At 42.0% G+C, this 24,354-nt stretch overlaps 1 protein-coding gene and 1 non-coding gene across 2 annotated transcripts in view; both read right to left on the bottom strand.

The window, feature by feature from the left end:
- The window catches only part of lingo2 (leucine rich repeat and Ig domain containing 2), a 188,377-nt gene extending 179,088 nt beyond the window's left edge, over positions 1-9,289 (bottom strand). Inside the window, exon 1 of the mRNA XM_062393069.1 lies at positions 8,801-9,289. The gene's annotated coding sequence lies outside the window, so the exon portion shown is untranslated. The remainder of the gene's footprint in view (positions 1-8,800) is intronic.
- A 13,824-nt stretch (positions 9,290-23,113) lies between these two features.
- Positions 23,114-23,206, bottom strand: trnai-uau (transfer RNA isoleucine (anticodon UAU)). Its single transcript is given in 2 exon segments — positions 23,114-23,149; positions 23,169-23,206. It is a non-coding gene; the product is annotated as a tRNA-Ile (tRNA).
- Between the last annotated feature and the right edge of the window lie 1,148 nt (positions 23,207-24,354).

Below are 24,354 nucleotides of genomic sequence, written 5' to 3'. Positions count from 1 at the left end.
TGCATTGCACATCACATAAATCCCTTCTCAGATCAAGTCTTAGGTCTATGGTTCACTGCTGCACTAGCTTTCCCTCTCCCTAATTGACTCCGAACCATAGTAGCTGCTGCCAAACAAACATATTAGTGGTTTAATAGTTTTCAGCAGAGAAAGTGAACGTTACATAAACATATATCAATCTGTGTGGTGTTTAAGTTCAGCAGAATGTATCATGGAGCAATACCTCTCAGTTTGTGTAATATGTAGGCTGCAACCGTTTCTGAAACTCCCTGAAGCCAATCAAAGCACACTCACACAGACAGACTCAAAGACCTGCACTTTTTTCTGAATCACTGCAATAGAAGCCCTCGGTCTCTGTATCTGATGAGCTCCATGCTGGGACCAGCAGAGCCAGAGCTGGACAGCCTGACATCCCCTGAGGTGCCCCTGTTTCCCCTCACTACTCATTCATACATTACCAGCCCCAAGTGCTTGAGGATTTAGCACTAATACATACTCGTTGATTTATAATTCACTCAGGGACCGACGGCATTGAGCGCCTCACGCATGTTGATGATAGCAGTGTCTTCCGTATATACAGGGAAGTAAAGGTCAGTGTTTGAATTTAGAAGTTTAGAATGCAGTCACCCCAGTTTTATTCTAAAAGGCATGTGATGTAATTTACCATATTTCCCTTGTACATTAAATGAGAGTATTTATATACACATTGGGTGAATCTAAATAACGCCAATAATAGTCAGGTACTTTGCAAAAAGATGGTCATGTAGTGACCGATGTAGTGACAAAATGAAAGTGAGAATAAACACTCTTTAGCTTTAACCCATTGGTGCTTGTTGAAACCCAATTCTTTACAAACAAAAATGCATGCAGCAAATCTGTAGCGACTAAGACTATATTAAAATCTTTTTAATAATATGATAAACTTTAAATGTTAATAAGAAAAATGGAAAGTAAAACCTCTTGATAATGTAATAAAGTACTTAAACTTTGCAAATACATTCAGTAATGCAGCTGTAAAAATCTTCACTATCAGTCTGTATCACCTTAACACAAGCCATACAATTACAAGAAATAATGTAACGATGAATTACATGAATTAATGATTCACAACTGATTAAAGAAAACATAACATCCTAAGAATACCTGCAATTAATTAGTTTTACACTGCTATTAGGCACAAACCTATTTCTCTCTAGCTTCCCCCAGCATGTTCTGCATAAACCAGCCAAACGCATGGTCTCATACGCCCACACAATAGCCCACATTCACTCCAGACAAGCAGTTGAATCATCACACAGCATCCCTTTGTAACCAAAAGAGCGAGACCGCAGCAGGCAGATGATTGTGTGCTGCCTTCAGAACCTCCATCGCTTCCCGGAAAAAAAAAAATATATATATCTAGAGCCTGCACTTGACGGTCAAACCTCTGCTGACGCACTGAGCAGGTCTGTAAGAGGAGAAGAGAGCGCCGGAGAGATAACGAGAGAGTAAGAGAAGGAGCTCTTATCTATTCACTCTGTTCCCAGAGCCCAGAAGCAAAGGCATGACAAAGGTTCTAATGAGTCTCTCGCCAAACTGACAGCTATCTGAGAATAAAGTGGCACGCAATAAATTAAAAAGGGCAACAGTGAATCATCGCCCTTCATCTAAATTTATTGGCATTTTATGCAGCAGCCCGAAATAGAGCAGAGGGTGACCTCAGTATATGGGCGCTCAGGACAACACGGCTGTTATGAAATTGGGTGAGTTGTGCTCACTGGATAGCAGCCAACCTTTACTATATTAAAGGTCCTGTATTGTTGAAGGTAAAAGTCTTATTCAATTGTAAATCAGGTCTCGGTGTTAATATAAATACGATATAAATACTGTAAGAAATAATAACAAAAACACTCGATCCACAGAGCATGGACACGGCCCAAAGTCAGAGTATGTGCCTTAAATAGGAATAACACTGACCCCCACAACAGCCCATCAGGACCCACCATCCAACCGAGAAGAAGAAGAACCGAGTTCTCCAAATGTTTAAGTGAAATGTGCTATTTAAATATTGTGCTACGACCATTATCTCCCCATAAAAACATCCATTCCTTCCATATGCTTGTTTTAATGTCACCAACGGTCTCTCGTCTGCAGTCCTCATCAATTCCACTCAAAACTATAAACGGTTTGACATCAACAAGAAGGTTGGGGAGAGCGAGGCCTAGGGGATAGAGTGCGTGCTCTGCAAAAAGAAGGTCGCCAGTTCAAATCCCACTCTATCCCATCTGCATGCCTAAGTGTCCTTGGCAAGATACTGAACCCCTAGATGGCCCCTAATAAAATGATGTGTTCTAAAAATGTAAGTCGCTTTGGATAAAAGCATCAGCTAAATGACATGTAATGTAAAGGTGTTTCCTCCCATCGTAATCTTTAAACCGCAACTTATTTCTATATATTAAAGTACTCCAAATATTTCTTTGAAGCTCTAATATTTAGAAAGTTGAAAATTGATCTATGATCCGACTGGAGAAGTTCCTGTATTTCTGTCTGAACATCTGGGGAGACGAGCCATTCCAATCTCCCTAAAACATGTCTTCTAGTCTTTGGGGGATTGGAAGGTGTGTAGGCGTTGGACTCCTCCCCACAGATTCCTTAAAGTATAAGCAACTAACCAACACCAGAGCTGCACTTTGGTCTATATCAGCTGTAAGCCCAAAGGAGGCGAGGATCAGTGACCTGCACTAACAAGTGCAGTCCCAGTGTCCTGCTGGGAGCCTTTCATATTCTGGCAGAAGCCGAGTGATGGGAGGTTGTCCAGTGTAAAAAACACTAGGAATGTTGGAGAGTCTAAAGTCCCCTGAGAGGTAAAAGAAGTATCCATTTACTGCCATTTCAGCTATTGTTGCATTGAAAAGACTCCAGATCTACCTGTGAAGCATTAGTGAGAAATCTGTAGTGCTTGTAATGACCCAACCTCTCTGGCAACCAATCTGGCACCTCACAGTTGAAGGATACTTTTTTCTAAACTACCGTCTAATGATATTTTATAAGATCTTTTTGCTGTGGGGCGAGAAACGAGTGAATAGTACATTTAGTCATAGGTGAGCACAGAGTGGTGAAGAGGAAAGGGCATCCTGCCTGGCAAATCCTCAAAGGCCTGAAGAAAACAAGTTTGATATCTTTCAAGGTAGGAGCCGGTGGAGTGAACCAGCCGGGGGGACTACAGGCCCGGCAAGTACTGGCGGGCTCTAGAGGAGGGTGGAGATCACAGCTAGCAAGTTTTTTTAAACTCTGCAAGTTTTTATAGTGAAGTGCAGCCCAACCTCGACTGTATATGGATTGATAGATGTGGGACACGTGATTGTTCATAACTCAACCGGTGATCAGTGTTGAAATAGCTGGAGCACTTTACTCCTGAAGGTTTGCGTGACACAGCCATAAACAAGAGAAAATAGCCACTGAACCAGACTTTGGTTTGTGGTCTTGCACTTACCTTGATATTCAGCCCTTGATCTGCTCTGCTAATACCCATCGTTTAATGAGACTATAGATCAAGCTTAGCAAAACAATGCACGGGACAAAGAGATGAATATGTAAGCAGCTCCTCACCTTGATACGAGAGACACAGCGTTTCTGTTACCATCTAAATGGCAAAGCGCTGAATACTCTGAATACCCGGCTCCACAGCAGAAAGCTAAAGGTGCGGGGGGGAAGGATGATGTAAGGACATCCTACAGTGGCTGATGGAGGCAAAACACAAAATGGATTGTTCCAACATTGGCCTCGTTAACAAAGGAACCATTATCAATCTTTTGTTGTCGTTAGGATATAGGCAGGTTATTCTACTGCCTGAATATTTAATGAGCCCTAATTACCTTTAAAAAAATACAGAACTGGTCAGTAATGGCACGTAAGTGGTTTGGCTGCTGTGTGTGCAAGCTTGGGGCTCAAATACTGGGTAGTAAACAAAGGCCAGATTATGAAGTATGGAACCATCCACAGCACAAGGAATTTTCTATGATATATTGTGTGTTTGAAAACATTTACATAATGTTCTAGTTAAAGTTCTCATGTATGATGTTGGAATACAACAAAATTGTGCCTTCAAATTACTTTTAATGTAACACTTGGTGACTGTTAACTTCTTCTTGCTTGATACTGGATTTAAGAAGTTTGAAATAAATAATTCATTCATACTTCATATGTCCTTTTGCACTCATTCAATTTTTATTTTTTTTGATGGTTTATTGGCCAGTGCAGAGAGAGAGGCAATTTTAAAATCGGTAAATCCAACAGGTTCCATATCTAAAATGAGATTTTATTCTGATTACACAGAATAAAACACGTTCTGTCTCCAAGAAATGAGTGAAATTGTCCATGTTGCAAGTTGTATACTCTGCACTGTGCAGTTGACTTGTGTACATAGATGTATCAAGGGTTTACATGGGTCGGATCAAAGTTACAGTACAAGGTCTCTTCATATACACAGGGGGCGCTGCCCAAGGACGTTTGATCTTTTTTTTTTTTTTTTTTTTAGGCCTCAGCTGCCACGTGGTGTGACATCTTCTGCCGGTTATTCTTACCCGGCTACGTCAGCCCTGACCCTCACTAATGCCACTTGTCGACACACATGAAAAGTGACTTTTCCAAAGGTGATACAACACTCATTGCCCCCGGCAGCTCGCTCAAGAAGGTCACACTTCAGAGTGACACCGACAGCAAGGTCACTGTCAACGGAGGCTGTGCGTGGCTCGGTCCCCATGCCCCAGACAGACCCTTCCTGATTACTGTATCCCAAAGGGCTTCCACTGCCACCAGCAGCCACTTAGCACAACACATCTCCAACAGTCGCCAGACAGAAATCCTTTGTGTCCTTGTTCCTTATCTCTTTAAGTAAGAATCTGTCTTAAGTGAAGGAAATAAACTGAAGCTGTTCTTTGGGTTCATTTCAGCCTTTTAGGGACGCCGTTAATCAACTTCCTCTAATGTGGAGAAAAAAAAAGCAAAAGGCCAAAGAGAAACCACATCCTGTTATTGTCAATAATTCAATTCACTTGCTTTCGTTATGTGAGTTTAATCAGATTTTGATAATTGCAGTAGTTGTCCTGCATTTCTCCCCCACATCCCTCCCATTGTCTGTAAACTTAATAGTGAGATTAATTCAATAACATTTTAAGTAGATGAAGCATAACCTTATTAAACCAGAGTTATTTCTGTTTCCTTTTAGCAGCATTCAGCCATGATGAGTAAGCATATTCCATAAATGACCCAGCTGTTTGGGCATATTGTGTTTCGCCTCATCAGGAATTCAAAGGGCCTGACGACAGATCAGTCACATCCGTTCACCGGTTTGGTCTCCAGCTGACCAGACCTCCATTTGAAAGAGGTCTTTTGTGTCTCGGCCAGCTGGTGGTGTATGCACGCTACAGATGTGAGTCTCATGATAGCTACCCGTGTTTAGTGGCAGCAAAAATCATCTGAAAGTATTTGTTGAAGCCATATACACATTACTGTATGATGTAAATGTGACGAAAGTACTCCCACTCTTGATATTACCCAGAGACAGAACAGAAACCCTGCAATGTACACATAACCTAATACATTAACTACATACATTACATTAACACACAAAGCAAAAGCTAAGTTACATTTATATCTGCAAGTCCCTTTTATTGACCACGTTTGAATCTGATATTTGCAAAGTACATATTCCCAACAGCATCCAAAGGTCATAGATGGAAAAAGAAACTTAAATTTGAAACCCAGTGTTTCAGTCTGTGATCATTGATTTTTCTTCCATGTCCTTAATGGACTAAAGGCTAAAAATATACTGTTCTACATCTGGGTACAGGTCTTGTTTTTGACAGGGCTCTTTTTACATCCGTCTCCTAACAACAGCGAACATATGCATGTATTTTTAAAAGGACTGCAATACTGAATGAAAAGTATTTATATGACATGCGGTTGTTGTCAAAATATTTAAGCGAAATATTGTACTATATATTACAAAGCATTTTATAAACTGAACCTGAAAGAAGCAAAGATGCCACTCTGCTGGAACTGATCGTTGAAACACTGGAACAAATTCAATTCATTTCCAATCTCAGCTGGATTTTTCACAGTTTGAAATGATTATAGAAGAATATAATGTATATCGATTTTTGCCATTTTGTGAGCAGATATGTTGCGTATTTTTTGTTAAATGAAAAGAAAAGCTGATATCTAATCTAGATAAACCTTTACTTCAACAACAGGGGAGCTCTCGCAAACATCTTGTTTTTCTTAAAATTTAAATTAAATGATCTGGTCTATCACATTTGTTTCAGTCACAATTCAATATCCCTCTAAGAGATATTTTCATTTGTTTACATTGAGCTTTACACCAAAGATTGCACTGGATCTCACTCAGCAGATATCATGGCTACACTCTCCATTTTGTAGCAGCCACTTCCTTGAAGCTGACCACACGATGAGATACTATAACAATGAAGTCTCATTGGACAACTGGCAATACATAAACCGGAAATTAAAATGGCACGTCTGATGTGAAACTTCTATAATTGACTTGATATTTTGCTGATACCAAACCCAAATGACACACATGATTGCAAATGATTTATGATACCTGAAAGCAGGTGTGTCAGGTTTCAGCTGCCCACTGGCTTGTGTGCATACGGATTCAAACTGTTTCTGGGAGTAATAAATCAAAAACAGCATTTTTGCCTTTTGAGTCGTTCCCTCTGATTTCTGCCCCATGTGAACATGCTGTCAACAGCCCTGAATAATCATGAGGGCTCCTTCCCTCTGCTCCGTCCATACTGTGACTCAGTGGATGCATAACATGTCTGCAAACGAAGGGGCCTTGTCTTTGACTTCTTTGCAAACATAGGAAATTTGACAAAACCTGACTAGATATTGTAAATCCTTCATACAGCGAGAATGGGATGACAACCAGAGATGATACCTGTATGAGCACACACACACACAGACACACACACAGCCACACACACAGCCTCCTAGCAGCGCACATACGAACAGCGCCTGAACCAAATCATTAACCAAATCCAAAGGGCTGAAAGGGGCCGACACAGCATTGCTAATTCAGAGTTGAAAGAAATACAAGGAAGAGCAAAGTCAGTCTTAGTGCTTTCCTTTACCCATGCTACCCCATATCAGAGGCAATGCGTCAGTCCTACCATGGTTAACACTCAAATAAAACATCAAAAGGGATGAAGCTCAGAGCTCTGGACAAATACACACCCACGCAGACACCAGATACAAACTCCCTTTCACTCTCATACGCTCGCTTAGCACATGTATGTTTGTGCAAAAAAAAAAAAAAGAAGGAAACACTGTTTTTGCACCCACATACTGTGGATGCAGCTCATTAGATTAAATGAATGGAGCAGGTAGAGTAGATGAGAGGTTTGTCTCTCAGAGGTAGCAAACCCACACACACGCTACGTCCCCCGAATGCTAAACATGATTTCAATAGCACATTGGTGCACGGCATCGTCTCGCAATCAAGCTATATATGCAGTGGAACAATTGGCAATTTGAGCCACCTATAGCCACACAGCCGACACGCAGGAGCTGTCATCAACTTCCCATCAGGCTCCACTTCCCCCCAGTGGATGTTCTGCAAGAGGAGACACTTTGTTTGACAATTTTTATATCCAGAGGCAAAGACATTTAATGGTCACTGTTCTACATGTGACGTGAGGAGGTGGTATTCTCATCATTTGTGCAGACAAGGTGGTTCCCGACAGGATGTTTATTATTCAATTATTGTAAATATTTCAGGGGACCGACAGGATGCTCATGCAATCATGAATATTTCAACCATCGCCTTACAAAAAGGAGGGAGCCTTGCACTGGTATTGATCAAGAGGGCAGATCCACTCCTCCCAAAAAGGGAACAATCTTTCCGTCTATTAGTCAGTATCATTAAACAGACTTAAATTCCATCTGAGAAAGGAACTTGACCAGCGAGAGACAGGTATTCATCACTAGGAAAAACAGGGATAAAGGAGACATGGAGACAGATGCATCGCTCGGCCAGAATCGTACTGACAAACTAACATGTGCATGGTGTGAAGGTATAACAGGGAATCTGGGATAGTGCAATAGTGGACACCATCAGTTCCCTGTGAGCAAAGACGAAAGGGAAAGTGCAGCCTTTTTAACTGCACAGAGCCACTCACCATTAGAAACCCATTGTGGATACTGTACAGAAGTAATTCACAGATACAAGCTCTTGCAAAAGACAAGGACAAACAGCCGCTGCAATTATGCTACTTCCACGAGCAGCCTCCCCTGGTGATAACCGTTATATAGCAGGGATGCAAAGAGATGAATTGCTTTGCAGACAGGCATCTCCCCTCTCAGCAAACACACACGCACAAGTATGCAGATAGACCTTGATACATTCAAAGGCATGTTCCCCGCAGGAATTAGGACGTGTTATTATATTTTTTTGACATTAATCACAACTTTGCTCCCTCTGTAAAAATGGATAAATGCAGTCTCTGGCACTTACAGAATCCATTTCCCTTCCGTCTTTCCCCCCTCACCGCATCTATATGCAGAGCTTTTCTGCTCCCGAATCTGCCATTTTCTCCAAAACCTGGAGTGTCCTATTATCGTACAAGAACCCATGGATGCGTCCTTGCCTTAAAATACCACCCAGAACCCTATCGTCAAGAAGATAAGCCGTCTAAACCTCAGTGCTGCTCCCCAACGACAGAAAAGGGAGGGGGGGAATCCTCCAAATCTCACAGAATCAGAACTCAATTCAAAGCCTTTTCCTGTAGGAACTTACTTTATGTGATGAGGATGTCCATTGATTCTGTGCATAATCAGGTCCCCCTTTACTTCCTTGCTTCAGGAGAAATAGTTTTGGGTCGTTTCCCCAGATATTCCACCTTGGCACAGTGAACTAATGTGCGTTCTGCTGGAAAATGCGTGTGAGAGAGGCTGAGCTAGAGAGAGAAAGAGGCACTGTAGGATCTCTTCTGGTGCGCACTACCAGCTCCAGTGCGAGTGAATCCAGCCGGTCTTCACAGCTCTCCTCCTGCCTTCAGGAATGAAATTCAGCATACGCTGTTCATCCCCCACAACAAGGGGAGGGTGTCCCCCCCTAGGTGGAAACTTTCCGGCACCTCTGCGAAAGCTATATTGGGTGATGATGGATGCCAGTAAGCCCTGATGATGTGTTACTTTCCTCGATATCCTTCCTCCTCAATGGATTTCCCCCCTTTTCCGTCTCCAATTTGCCTGTTAGGTAGCTCTTTCCTCTCCAAAACAGGGACCCACAGAATGGATGCTGAGAAAGCAGCGGAATGAGGCGAACCGCTTGTTCTCCCGCTCCGCGTCTCTCTCTCTCTCTCTCTCTCTCCCTCTACCGCTCACCCTCACTCGTACATGCTCCCTCCCCTGCTTCTCACTGCACCTCCCCACCCTTTCGTTTTCTCTCTCCTCCTGTCCTTCCCTCTCATACAAACACACACACACACAGATATGCACTTCTGTAGCTCTGGCTTTTGACAATTACCGCTGTGCCATTTCCAGCCATGTCAGACAGAAAGGTTCACCGCCCATATTCCTCAGCGAAACAAATAATGCTTGATAAATATGGAACATTAAATAGATATGAATAAAAGGAGCAGAAGCAGCAGCATGTCAACAAGCACAGAGCCAAGGGGCACTCTAATCTCCTTCCCTGTGTCCTCGCTGCATGATTACTTAATATGTCTAGATTTAACATTGTGTTGCGTCGCTCCTGTGTCATATTTGTGTGTTCAGGGGAGTCGATTCAGTAGTTTATGCTGACCAGCTGTCAAGTGTGACTGAAGAGGAAGACGATAATAGCAAGCAAGAGAACAGCACACTGCATAGAAACAAGGACAAAAACATGTGCAGTAGCAGTCGTATAATAACATCATTACCCACCTCCACAAATTGCCAAAAACTCTTTTATCATTGTGTGTACATACCGGGTGATTACTTGCCCAGAGGTAACGCTCAATAACAAACAATGAAAAGAACAATTAGAAACAAAAAAATGATTCTGAAACGCTTCTGTTTCAAGCCTCCCACACACACAGCATCTCACCTCCCCACATGCATTTGCTTCGAGACCATTCATGGCATATTCATGTCAGAGCTGCGTGACGATAATACATGTTGTTTGAAAACACACCGACTGTGAATAAATAACATTCCTATAGCCTGGGCTTCACAGTCCAAGAAAGGTTGATTCCCCCCCCCCCCCCCCCCCCCCCCCCCCCCCCCCCCATCCCCCTAGTATTTTTTAGCATGATAATTCAGCCTGGCAGTCGTGCATAACAAGCACTTCACACGCAGTATGTAGAGAAAAAAAATAATAGTTCTCTTATCACTTGAGCAGATTCTGACCTTGATATCATCAGGGCAAGGTCACATCTCATCAGCACCTTGTCACAGAAGCTCTGGGGCAAATGTTAAAGTGTCTTTGGCAGGGTCACTTGCCTACTGTAATCCATCCGTCAGGCACATCTACCCTGGGGAGTCAGGTCCACAACGTCATCCTACTTTTCACCAGGCAAATGGAGAGTTTTGAAACCTTCTAACACCCTCTTCTACAAAACTGCTGCCTAAAGAAACTCAGTTCACACCAACAGCACAAGATCTGCATCATCATCTTCATCATCTGTTGTCATCAAGTCAGATGAAGCCATTGTCCCAACGTCAACATGTCAGCTCTCCAGGAAGGCAGCATTTTGTATCACTTTCACAGCTAGAATGACACATCTCAGCTACGTTATCATAAATACTTCTGCTGAACAGGCATCGATTGATATCTCTTCTTTGTGACTTAGGCAGCGGATGGCTGTTCCAGAGGTAACGAGCCGCTTAAGTTACAAGATGGCAGCTGCACTAAGCTTTACCTGTAAAATATGCACATGCTGTGTGTATGACCAAGGCTACTCTGGCATTAATAAGCACTATCATTTAATTCTGAGGTCTATCATCATCTCTTTGTGGTCTGGCATTGGTTCCATCTTTGAAAATGTTGCCAGTTTTTTGCCTTTGAATCACTGCCAATCTTCGCCAGGACAATATTGTTATGCCAAAGTTTACTCTGCATCTTTATCATACACTAATCAAACTATGTTAAAATGTAAGTTAGTTTAAAGGTGATTTTTAAAGTTGAAATGTATTTAAAGTCTGTGTTGTTAAGTTGTTCATGTTCCAACCACAGAAGAGTTTTACTTCATAGCTAATTTTCATTCAAAGTATTAATATTTCTCGAATGACCTAACAAGTGATTTGAATGCTGAGGGCAGAGCTCAAAGCACAGATATCCAGTCACTCCAACCATAACTAATAATAATAATAATAGTAAAAATAATAATAATTGTGCCTATGTTAAAGACAATTAACTACTGTTATGTCCACACGTAGACCAGTGGGGAAATGGTGATATTGAAACACAGAGGGAAATGGATGCACATTCCTATTACATAATGGAATAAGGAACAAAGAGGAACATGATCATGAGACGTTTAAAGTTGATGGTCGGAGTTTCATGCTTAAATATTGACTTCATGCTGTGCAGTCCCGCACTGTGTTGCTGAATTTGACAAAAAAATGCTCAATCTAAAAATGTCATGAATGTTGTATAACTGTTGAGACCTTTGAGTATGTGTTTACTGTATAAAATAAGTGTCTTTACTAGGATCTTTCTCTCTCTGTGGTATAGCTTGCAGATAAGCCCGGGTAAGCCCTCTGGCTGAGGCACCAGCACAGCCAGTCCTGAATCCCATTACCGAGGGTATCACAGTTTCCAACCAACTACCAACTGTCCACAGTTCATGGGCCCACGTTCTAAACAGCCAGTAGCTACAACCAGTGTTGCCATAGTTACTTTGAAAAAGTAACTTAGTTACTTTACAATTTACTTGATTTTAAAAGTAACTAAGTTAGATTACAAGTTACTTGATTTTAAAAGTAACTAAGTTAGATTAAAAGTTACTTTATTAGTTACATTCAGCAGCTGCCGACAACACCCCGCTGCCTCAACATAAAAATGACAACCGGTTAAGCCAACACTCGCTTTATTAGAAACCGCTGGAGGCCCCCAGTAACGCGTTACCGGCATCACTGGCTACAACACATGTTCTCCCATGGTCACTGCAACTTCTTTAAGGGGCTGCTAAACGTATCTGACTAACGTGACCATCAGTTTCCCCTTTTTTGCCCTGAGTGCAAATTTAAACAAATATGGATAAAGTAGTAAGATGATCTTTGACAAACCAAAAACTGACTAACTGATTTTTTTTATATCAATAACCATAAAATATTCTTAACCATAGTGTGTCTCAGACTAGCTGCCAAACATTTTCAATAAAATATTGTAAATCGCAATTCAAATCAGCATCACTGAATTAAATCCAGGGCTTTGGCAGAATCACTTACTCATGTAACGGCCTTCATATTACTGAAATAAAAAATTAGAGATGTGCAGCCCCCCCGCCACGAACATGTGAAATACTTTGCTTCTTTCAGTGTCACTGAAGTAATTGGCTGGAACGTTTATTCTAATTGATTTACAATAAGTTTAGAAAAGCCATCTGGGACCATCTATTCTTACTGTTAACTAGATGTGGTTGGTAAGAATAGTGGATGAAGAAAAATAAACTATGGCGTAATTTACTAAAAAACGAATTATACTTCCTGCACATGACATTAAAACCCCAACCTGAATTCTCTGTCTAGGATGCGTTCAGGGACACCATTGATTATAGATCACCTGCAATTTAGCAGCACACAACAGTCCAGCACGCAATCACCACCGTTGCTCGTGTAAAGTGAGACACAAAAGGAATAAAAGAATAATTACACGTCAGATTGCGTTCATGCATTAAAGCACAAGTGACAAACAACCCAGTATGCAGCCTGCGTGTGCACAGTAACACCGGGTTCACACCGGACGCGGAAGCGACACGGAAGCGACTCCAAAGCGAGGCGGAAAGCGCAGCGCCAATCCTCTGGCTCCCATCCACTCCCATGTTAAGCCGCAGCGCTGAACACACCGGAGGCTGAAGCGTAGCGTTGTGCCGCGGCGGCCTAGCGCCGTGAAGCGATCGTTTCGGCGTCGAGTCTATTTTTCTGCTTGACGCGAGCGTATCGCGACAGGAAACACACTGAAAAATGATTTTAAACGATATTGACGACATATTTTATATGATATAAAAGATCAAATATGCATCCCATACTTTGTATTCACCCTCTGTTGTACTGGACTTTTGATTTTACCACTTTTACCGACCACATTATTAAATGTCCCCCTCTGCCGATGCACTACAGCCACACAAGCAGTGATACAGATAAAAAGAGAGAGAGGGGGGGGGGGGGGCTACGTATTCTCCACATAGGCTTGAGTGCAGACTACGTACTTTACCCCCGACCCACGATTTTTTACCGGGTGTGAACCGCCAAGCGCCGGCGCTTCAGGGATTAGAGCTACCGCCTCGCTTCTGCGTCGCTTCCGCGTCCGGTGTGAACCCGGCGTAAGAGTGACTAAGGTAGAAGTGTATTTGTTCCGACAAGCACGCGTGAGTTGGACGACTGAAAAATGCAGATGAAACACATCCTGTGTAGCCGCTATAAATACAGATCCAAATTGTGTATGCCCATTAAGTAAGTGTCTTCAGGACATATACAGCTTGTCTACATGAATTAGCATATCATTGTGTAAACATGCAGAGAATCTCAATAATGGGTTACTTAGGGATAATTCTCTACAACACACAACCACATTAATCAATATTTACAAATGTGCCACGAGTCAACATTTCATAGACATTAGCTTGATGACTTAAAATAAATAAATTAACTCACCAGACAGTAGAGACAGAAAACATCTCAGACTTCCTGATGTTTCAGTGACAGCCACAACCCTCAAGACTTCAGGTTTTGCCTCAACAGCTTTTGTGAAAGTTCATCTTCATGTCTCTCCAGAGTCTGGGTAAGATCGTCCAGGGTCTGGGTGAGATGGTCCAGAGTCTGGTGAGATGGTCCAGAGTCTGGTGAGATGGTCCAGAGTCTGGTGAGATGGTCCAGAGTCTGGTAAGCTGGTCCAGAGTCTGGTAAGGTGGTCCAGAGTCTGGTAAGGTGGTCCAGAGTCTGTGTGTCCAGGAGACACTGAGACATGTTGCTGTGGGGAAGGAGTCTATATAGAAACAGAACTTTCTGGCAGGGAGGCGCTGACTGGTAAGAGCATCAGGTGGTCAGCTGATTGGTCCAGATCGCTGATTGCTGAACAGAAAACAAGTGCATGGAGAAAATGGCGGGAGGAGCAGGACACGCCCACAGCCAAGACCCCTTCAGGAGAAACAGGTAGAAACACATTTAAATACAAATAGCTATTTACCTCTATAGATTAAAGCAGGGGTGTCCAAAGTCCGGCCCCGAGGGCCAAATGTGGCCCGGGAACCATTTTGTATTGGCACGCAGCATATTTAAAAAATATAATGGAATGTGGCTCGCTGTATGATACATAAATCATACATTTTTTAAGTACAATTCCTCTTTTCACCACATTGGGGCAGCATCACATTATTGCAGGCTCTGCGATCAGGCTGAGGCTATTCTTCCTAGCCGCGCCCCCTTCTCCGCTCATTTCTACCATGGCGATCGCACAGAAAAAGAGGAAAGTTGACACAGAGGGCCGCCGCTCTCAAGAGAGATGGAAATTACAGTACTTTTTCACAGAAAAAATTCCTGTGGTGCGCCTGCCATGGCTGGTGAGCAACGTGGATTGTCCACACTGATCCGCAATCAAGTCAGCAAAGAAGTTGGTAACGTTACAGAACTCCACTGTATAATTTACCTGTCTGTGCCAAACGACAATTTCAGCAGTCCTTGCTTGACATGTGATGGTGGCTAAGTTTGGGGTCCGCACTGCAGAGGTTTTCTCTGTCAGAGAGGAAATTTGAATTTCTTTGGTAGAAAAGGGGAAGCTGATGGAAGAATTGTCCGATCCTGCGAACATTTGCTAAGAAAACGCTGAGCTTATTCGGTTCAACATATTTGTGTGAGCAGACATTCTCTGTCATATACTTAAACAAGAACTGATTGAGGTCAAGACTGAGTGACTCCCACTTATGTGACATTTTGCGCATCTCAACCACTGCCCTCAAACCAGTACTGCCCTCATAAGTGAAATTCACATCTCAACATCACCCTTCACATTAGTGTCAGCAAGTTATAGGTTTCTTGATCAATCTGAAATTGAGTGTTTTGAACTTTGTTTAAAATGACCATGAGGCAAAGATTTTGATCTAACTCATGGAAATGCAATGTATATAGTTCAATGTTATCTGACTCTCCAGTTATAAATGTTGTGGGCAATAAAGCGAGCTGCAGCCATTGTCTGCAGTACCTGTCATGTCGTGTCCTTTCTGTCATTAAAGGAACACAAGGTACAGCAGAGTGAGTCTGTATAGCATACAGAATAACATTACCATTTGAAAAATAAAGATAATTGTGACAATTAATTTGTATTTATTTATTTATTTATCATAGCAGTGAATATTTGCATGCAACTTTGGTGGTTAAAACATATCAGAAGGAACTATTGGGCCCCGGGCATCTTCACATCAAATCTGGCCCTCTTTGCAAAAAGTTTGGACACCCCTGGGTTAAAGGAATAATATTTTAGCTGTTCCTACATCTCCTGTTTCCTTTTCAATTCATATAATAGCTTCAACAGCTCATCCAGAGCCAGAGAAATGTTTTGAATATTTACACATATATATATATATTTATGAAATTTAATACATTTGAATTTGTATCCATATTTTATGTATTGAAAGGTGCCATGCAAATAAAGTTAATGATTATTGTGATAATAAAAAAAAATGTTTTGATGATGATCATTGTACTCATTAGAGAAGGATACAGTTTGAACCGTGAGTCCCTGTCCCAGGACCTGACAGAACATTGACTTGAACATTGTTTACTCTACTCTATCAGAGTTCATGAAGTACTCTTATTCAGTCTCCACTTATAGATAGATGGACGGACGGACGGACAGACATTCTCTTCAAAACTGTGCTGAAGTCAAGTCTGCAGATCCCTTGTCATCATCATTTGTGTTTGCGGTCCTCAGATGATCCAGCCTCTCCCAGTCTGTTCCTGGTAGCCCCGCCGATGTCAATGTGCTGGTCCATGACGCCCCTGGGACTGCTTCATCTGCTGCAGTATAACATGTCAGATGAAAGAGATCTGTCCAGCTCTCACGCTGTGATCAGGAGATCTTGGTGCAGATGACATTTCCTATCATCTGCTCTCACTCATACCCTTAGCCACACATCTCTATTTGTAAAAAGGCTTGTATGGGGTTGACCATGACACTGACTGACTCCTCTGGTTCATGTGTCAGTGGCACTAGTCATCCCTCCTGGTTTATCTGTTCTTAGTTCTCCAGCTCTTTGTTAATCATTTAGCGTATGACTCTAGAGAGGCTCCTGCTGCAGAGCCAGCCCTGGCATTTGGAATCATCAAAGTTTGGGATTCCTAAACAATGTTGCCTGACACCTTTTGCCTTGAGGTAAATGAAATGGCTGGTCTCCACCCCATTGATCAACAGTGGAATTGAAACTCTGACATGTTAAGGGAGAACTAATTGGGTGTGGGATTGGAGGAATGTGTGTGTGTCTATTCGTGTGTGTGTGGTGTGTGGGGCAGTTCTCCTTAAGCCTCATTAGAATAAAGATCGGAAAGACACCAAGCACATTCTTGTGATCCAGACGTTTAATCTGCCCCATAATATGATAATAAATCCCCAGTGTAATAGATTCTGAGGTAGATAATATGACCTAACCTTACCCTGCCTCCAGGGGGGAATCCTCTGTTAGGGGGCGGGGTTGAACCAAACTTGGACCCAATAAGTGTTTACAAACAAAAGCACTCAAATGCTGACCAAAAGATTTAATGTTGCCATCTTTAAATATTAGCCAAATGTTGCTCCCTATGCATAATCAAATCAGGTCATGCAAGTGGTTTCTGAAGAGCAGTGAAGTTAGTGTCTTCCAATCCATATGGATCCAGTCCCATGTCCATCAAGAGAACTGCTGTAATTTAGAAATGAGTTCCAATAGATCCAAATAATTACAATTACAGTGAATCTCTTTAAACTGGATTAAACACGTGCATGCATATGGTGAAGTACAATCCTCCATATGGTATCATGTAACACACCTTTGATTTCCCTTTCACAAGCATTCTTCATATAGTTAAAAGATACAAAGGAGAATTAGAAGCTTTTGACTAAATACGACAACTTTAGTGAGACAAGCAGGCAAACACTGCTCTTCAATACAGTTCAAACCCAGACAAAACGGATCAACACAATCTTAAGAGATCAAGATACCAACAATCATTTTGAAGAATTTAACGCTGATCTCTTAACCTCCACTTCCACATCAGAAGAGGTGGCTCAGAGTTCTCTGGGTCCTCAACACTGCCGCAGTTAAACGAGTGAAATCAGGGCTGCAGAGGCAATTAAGGCATTCCCCACAATTAAATGCCCTGGTTTGGAGCTGAGTTCTACCAAGCGTTTCATGAGATTTTAACACCTTTCTTGCACAGAATGATTAACGAGTCAATTGCAGGAGAAGCACTTCCTCTGTATACCAGAAAGATGTATGCGTGTGATCAAAAGAGACAAAGGATCCATATCCTAGTTATTTGTCTATTTTCAGGGACACATACATGCTCTGTAATGTACCTGAGAACATGCTGTGGTGTGTGTTTATCTCAGCTGATAGGCTATAATATAATAGTAGATGTCGTAAATCATAATTGGTTAAGCTGACGTGAAGAGCCTCACTAGTCCAGGCCTGTAATATATGTGACGTCCGGGTTGCACTGGGAGATATTAAACGAAGCTGAATATTGCTCCTCTGTATCTATAATAATGAGAGATTAGATAAGAGGGACTGTGCTGTCAAGTGTCCAGTCCTCAACAGATTTGGACTCTGATGTAATTCAAGTATCATCTCAATCAGAGTGAGCATAAGCTCTGACCTTAGGTTATGCAATCATGTGGATTTTAACTTTAGCTCTCGAGTGGAGTTTCCCGCCTGCAGTGTCTGAGCGTTAATAACAACAACCTTTCTGCACATCTGTGAAACACTCGGCTGCACAGAGAATTTGGATAATAATTATAGCATTTGATTACTCCTGAGGGATCCAACCTGTCTTCTAACACCATGAGCGATTTGGTGGGACAGTACAGTCTTATTTCCTACTCACTGTAAGAGTTTATTTTGGGTGTTTAAGCTCCAAATGTACAGATTGTCATAGATCAAACTCTTACACCATGAGCCATTAGGTCAGAAATGGGCATCTGAATGTTTACTTAGGGGTGAAAACTCAGTATACACTGGAGTTGATGAGGCTTGAAGCCAAAAACCTCAAACCTACTAAGCAGATTTCAAACTCCCTGACATTTGAACACATTTATCTCTTGATCTCCTTTGAACTTAATGCAGCTCCTACGGATCAAACCCAGAAACCCAAACCTACCCAGCCGTCCCCTTAATCCCCTGTGCCGCCTCACCGGGCTTGCCAGAGGATCAAACCTACAACCTCAAAGCTTTCTGCGGGGCCTGGTTACTCAGGGGTCTATTGACTCGCTCACCATAACGTGCCGATGGCAACAACTTTTCCTTTGGACAGAACCCAAAAGAAAGAGCCAGAAAAAAGGGAAGAAACACACTTTAACTAAACAACTAGAGACCAATCTTCAGGCAGCTTCTTCAGGTGAATTTGAAGTCCATTCTCCAAAGCTCAGGTTTGAAGAGACTCACTCACATATTTTTATGTCTTAGGTTAAATTTCCAGGCACTGTATCGGATTTCTGAAGAGCAAACACCTGAGGTAAATAATCAAAAGTGCGAACAAATATCAGTCAAGTGTCTTTTTTTATGACTGGCTCTGTGTGTTTGAGGAGTGTTGTTAAGGTTTGGGTTCAACTCAGTCACACTCGGATTCTCTCAGACATACAACATTGAAGTGTCGGGTCAAATGTGTTGGAGGCAGCTTTGAAGCTTGGAGGATGAGGGCTCAATCCTCTCTGAATTCTGCGGGTTGTAGTTAGTATGAAGTGGTGCAGTGGGTCAAGGGAAATACTTGGAGCTTTTGTGGATCTGGAAACTGTGAGTGGCCTGTGGGGGGGCAGAGTCTGGTTAGAACTCCGTCATAGAGGGAGAGGAGTTGGACTAGTGGCAGAAACTTGGGCTATGGGCAGAAAAGGTGTCTGGTTTGACTCCACGGAGAAACAACAAAAAGACAAACCTGGATTGATCTGTCCAAAAATGCAAGAGTCTCCCTACCCTGTCTAGTGCCCCTGAGCAAGGCACCTGACTCCCCCAACATCTGCTCCCCGGGCGCCGTACATGGCTGCTCACTGCTCTGTGTGTCCTGCACCAGATGGGTCAAAAGCAGAGGTTAAATTTCCCTACCTGCATGAGTGTGCCTTTGCATGTGTTTGGGACAATAAGTGCATCTTAATCTTAATCTTATTTTGGTACCTAGTATCAAAATAAAATCAGTTTTTCTTTATTATAAGTTTTTTCAGGACAAATGGAAATTGGGGTCCACACTCAGTTAGGACGCTTCACCTTTGGCAAGGTATAAATATTTGAGTGGGCCCACGTGCATGCATGTGTGTGCTGCCCAGGTGACAGCAACTTACGTTGGCCCCTCAAAAACAAGATTTCCATTCCTAGTCATATCTCTACATTCCTCTAGGCAAAGGTCAGAGAGGGAAGTGCGTAGGCAGCAAAAGACGACTTCAAGGTGTGCAGCAGTGAGTCAGACGAGGCTCTGTCCTCACACGAGAATGTCGTCTGGGATTACCACTCATCAAGAGCATTTTTTTAAATAGCCCAGCTACTCACAAGGGGATTTCACATTCAATTTGAGGAAGTCTTTTTTTTTTTTTTTTTTACTAAAGCTAAGTTAGACAGGGTTACGAGAGATAATGTGCTTATTACACAAAAGCTGGGATAATAAACATATTGTCAACTCATCTTTTTCAACACGTAACATTTATTACCAATGCCTCTTTATAGGATCATACTTAAACAAAACAGGGACGCTTAAAAATAATCTTTTCAGCAGATGCTTGATACCTTAATTCCCGGAGAAGCTGGTGCTGTATACTCTCTTGGGAACTGAACTATTTTCCATAAATAGCAAAAACACACTGCACTAGCAAATGTTTTTTGTTTTGTTATTAAGCTGTCTCCTGACACGACCTGTCCATGATGTGTGTTACTGTACTTACCCAAATTAGCATTCCAACACTGTAGAACAACCGTTTCAAGACATCACTTGTTCCTGTGCTCTATGGCTAAAGTGCATCCAAACCCCTTAGCCATCAGTTACGCCGTGTAATGAATATTCAAAGAGTGTAGTATTTAAAAGTCATCCTGCTCGCGTTGCCTTGGCCCTCAGTCAACATGACCCCCCTGTGGCCCTCGTATTAACCACCTGGCTCTGGCTGGGTCCCACCCAGCTCCCTGACTTACTGTATAATAATGTATAATTATCTCTCGAACCTAGAAAGAGGTTGTCCAACTCTCCCGTGTGTGAGATTCTGCCTGAAGTGCTGTGTTAGACCGTCAACAATCGCTGAATAAACGTGTACTGAGGCTCTGGGTGCTTTGATGTCGTAAGTATGTTTCTTTAATCAAGACTTATCTGAGGAGATAATAGCTTCATAGATAATAAAAAGAAAATAGTGTCGTGGTCATTAAGGATTAAACATTTAAAATTACAAGTGAATGGACAAGTAAGCCCTGAAGACTGTCCTGTCCTTCGTAACTCCCTGCTGTCCGCTCTCAGGCACACATTAATACTGCAATAATCCTCTGACTTTTTGCCATTTAATACGTAGAGTGTATTAGCAGTATGCGTAAATTCACCTCAAAATTGTGATAGCAAAGTCCCTTTACGGATAGAATTAGGACTTTAACCTTCTTTCAAATTCTGGATTGGGTTTATTAGTGATAACGCACAGTTTTTAAAGAAAATTGGGGCTGAGACAAAAAATGTGCTAATCCATCCTTCACCTAATTTAAGTATCTCTTCGGGGGCAGTTGCTTGTGGTCATACCGGAGTTATTAGGATGATAGTTTAAAGTGAACATCACCAATTCCGTGGATGTTGTCCCTCCTCAACCCAACAGAACCTTTTTCCTGATTGGATTTAGGAAGCACAGAGGCACAAGATTAAATTAAAAGCAGGGTTAATTCTTCTGGATTAATTATAATAATTTAATAATCATAATTCATCACGTTTTATCCATTTTCTTAGCCTTATATTCAGTTTATAAGAAGAAATTGGAGATTGTTGAACTCTGATTTGCAAATTATTCATAACCTCCACCCAGTAGGTCAGGTTTGCAACCCCTTCTATTGTGTGTTGTTTGTTTTATTTGTAAGCAGGATTATGCAAAAATCTTCTGGACATATTACCATTGAACTTGGTTTAATGATGCAGTCTGGTTGAGGGAAGAACACGTATAATTTTGGCGTGGATCTGAATAAGGGGGTAGATCCAATCTTTGATTTCTCAGAGAATAATTCATGGATTTTGATGAAAAAAATCCAGCATATTTATAGGATTTATATTCATGAGAGTGCAATTACGAGAATATCCACATAAAATGGATCTACTGAATTTAGATGTGGTTTGGCCTTCCCACAGGTCTGCATCTGGATATCGTTTAATATGCAGGTGTGGAAGTTATACAGGACTCTAACGAAATTGTTTTGGATAGACACACTCATGTTCGAGCATGAAAAATATCAACCATCAACATTCATTACAGACGTGAGGACAAATGCTGAAGGTAAAGCAGCATATACCTATTCATTGCTTTGACTTGACTGCTGTCTTTTCACAGCTCTGGTTGAAAGAAAAACCTTCGTACCACACTGACACTGAGCTCAGCCATTCAACATCACAGCTAAATAGTCGTGAATGAATGAGATTCTAAGTCTGGAGTCAATACAACATGACCTTTGGTTGTAAATGGGAACAAGGTCATCTCAACTTTTCAATTCATCTAATACATTCACACTCACGCTGACAGTATAGCGTCTCTTTGTGCAGATAGAATCTTCATTTACAAACGCTTTGTATTAAATGGTAGGAAGGTGAATTTTTCTTTAAGGCATGCGATGCAACAACCAGACGTCAGTTGCGAGTGGGAGCAAAAGACAAAAGCCGATTTCAGTTCACAATTAAGTCCGGACTTTCAGCACAAGCCAAGAGGAGATTCTTGGCACAGAAGCACAGAGACACAGTTCAGTTGAGAGGTGCAGCAGCAGGCGGGGGCGGACCGTAACTTAACAACATGTTTTTGTTTTCAGCGCATTGACACCACGGTCGGCTCTTATCACCCAGAGCTCTCTTGACATCTTCGTCAGCGTCTTGTATGTGTGTGTGGCTCCACCTTTTCATCCTATATTTTCTTTCTTTTCCATTTTCTTTTTCATTTTGTCGTTCGTCACGTGTTAGAAACATCATCACCGTGCCCACTCACTCGTGGAGGATCCTGCGGAGGATCTCATGCCCACATCAGCTCCTCCTGAGTTTTTGCAGACTTTTTTTCCCGGTGAGAGTCCAGAGAAGGTCTGGATGGTCTCACTCGGACATTTCCCACTCAGTAGTTCAGTGCTTTTCTGAAAGCAGCCTAAGACTCTTCTTCTGTCACTCCCTTCGAATTTTTTTCATGGAAGATTAAATATATAACACAGATGCATTATTGTTATTGTAATGAGTGAGGAGTGGAAAATACAAGATTATAATTATAGTCCAATTTTGTATGTAAATTAATATCATTGTCACAGGTTTAACATATGTTCTCGCTATCATTGCATTTCTATTCATCTTTCGCTTGTTTCATTAAATCTGTAAAATTGCCCCCTGGTGGCTGGTTTCAGTGTTCTCTATCACACACATACTGTATGCAAACATCTCAATACACTGAATGGAGGAAGACGGGAATCAAACCACCTTGGACGATCTTTAAACTTTTACAATATTTGTTAGTAGCTTAAAGTAAACCTTATGCTCCAGGTGAGGATCGAACTCACAAACTCGGCATTACTGCGCAGATCACTGTCTATAAGTACCGCGCGCTAACCGATTGCGCCACTGGAGCACGGTAACCTCTGCAAATCCAATATATTTTGGCTTCATATCCGGACAGCTGGAGAGAGTGGAAAAGCCTCCTCCATGTTCATGTACAGTCTCTGTGCTGTAATCAGGAATCCCTGTTAACTACCCTGGTCAGCCTCGTACCAGTTTAACCTCAGTTGTACCATTGGATCACATCCCATTTTACTTTCTCCACTTCTTTAATGTGAACCTTTTCCTTTAGACTGTGTTGGGCTCATTTGCTCATTTACTCGTTTTTCCTCCTCACTTTCTATTACCAGATGCATTTCCTGAGCTGTCAACACAGCAGAAGTATCTCGTTCACTATAAATTCTGGTGATCAGCATATTGCAGCAGGTAAAAAAAAAAGAAAAAGCATGGGGGGTATAAAATATCCAGATTCATTTTCATTCTGCTCCTTTTAAATAGGCAGTTGAAACTTTATGACAAAGATGGTTGATCTTGGCAAGAGCTCTCTGTTATCACATCCAGACAGTTTTAATTAGATTTATAATTCCACAGTAATTTGTGACCTTATCATAAAGTGTTATTGTTGTCTGTATTTGTCTGTGTGACTCGACAAAAGGTCAATGTTGTGAGGTATAACTGTGTAACTGTCCCTGAAAAAACACTACATTGGTTGTTGGAATGCGGCTAATGAGATACAACATTATCCAGGTGATAGTGAAGTGGCAGGTTGGTCCCCTTCTACCGGACTAATATGCTCATAAAGAATCTCAATGGAAACATGAAGCATTCCCAGTAGCTCCGTGTCTCCACAGGGACAGAGAGATGCCCGGTAGCTTCCCGAATACCACGTCGTCACGAGAGAGTAGAAAAGGCGAGTGTCTGTTTTCCAGGAGCTCACACCTCCCACTGCTTACCTGTTGTTGTTTTGTTCGCCACTTGCTGCTGGAGCTGACGCAGATATTAATCATCCCTGGATCCTGAGGAAATCAACAACATCAACCGGAATAACAACAGCAATCCACGGCTCGCTGTGATAACCCAAACTGCAACAGGGTCGCACAACAAAAACACTGTGGAGGAATCTTTATGTCGCTCACATGGGTGTCGCTGCAGATTGTGCACGTTGCTCATTTGGATCCGCACAAGCAAACGAAGCTGTTAATGCAGAACAACTCGTTACAG

The sequence above is a fragment of the Platichthys flesus genome, chromosome 8 (genome assembly GCF_949316205.1).
Source record: "Platichthys flesus chromosome 8, fPlaFle2.1, whole genome shotgun sequence".
Classification (NCBI taxonomy): domain Eukaryota; kingdom Metazoa; phylum Chordata; class Actinopteri; order Pleuronectiformes; family Pleuronectidae; genus Platichthys; species Platichthys flesus.
Note: the sequence above shows the minus strand (reverse complement) of the source record. Positions and strands in the feature narration are given on the sequence as shown.